Consider the following 242-nt stretch of genomic DNA (forward strand, 5'->3'; position numbering starts at 1 on the left):
AGGAAGAGAGAGACTTGATTGAGGAAGAGAGAGACTTGATTGAGGAAGAGAGAGACTTGATAGAGGAAGAGAGAGACTTGATTGAGGAAGAGAGAGACGTGATTGAGGAAGAGAGAGACGTGATTGAGGAAGAGAGAGACGTGATTGAGGAAGAGAGAGAGACGTGATTGAGGAAGAGAGAGACTTGATTGAGGAAGAGAGAGACGTGATTGAGGAAGAGAGAGACGTAATTGAGGAAGAGA

The sequence above is a fragment of the Octopus bimaculoides genome, chromosome 11 (assembly GCF_001194135.2).
Source record: "Octopus bimaculoides isolate UCB-OBI-ISO-001 chromosome 11, ASM119413v2, whole genome shotgun sequence".
Classification (NCBI taxonomy): domain Eukaryota; kingdom Metazoa; phylum Mollusca; class Cephalopoda; order Octopoda; family Octopodidae; genus Octopus; species Octopus bimaculoides.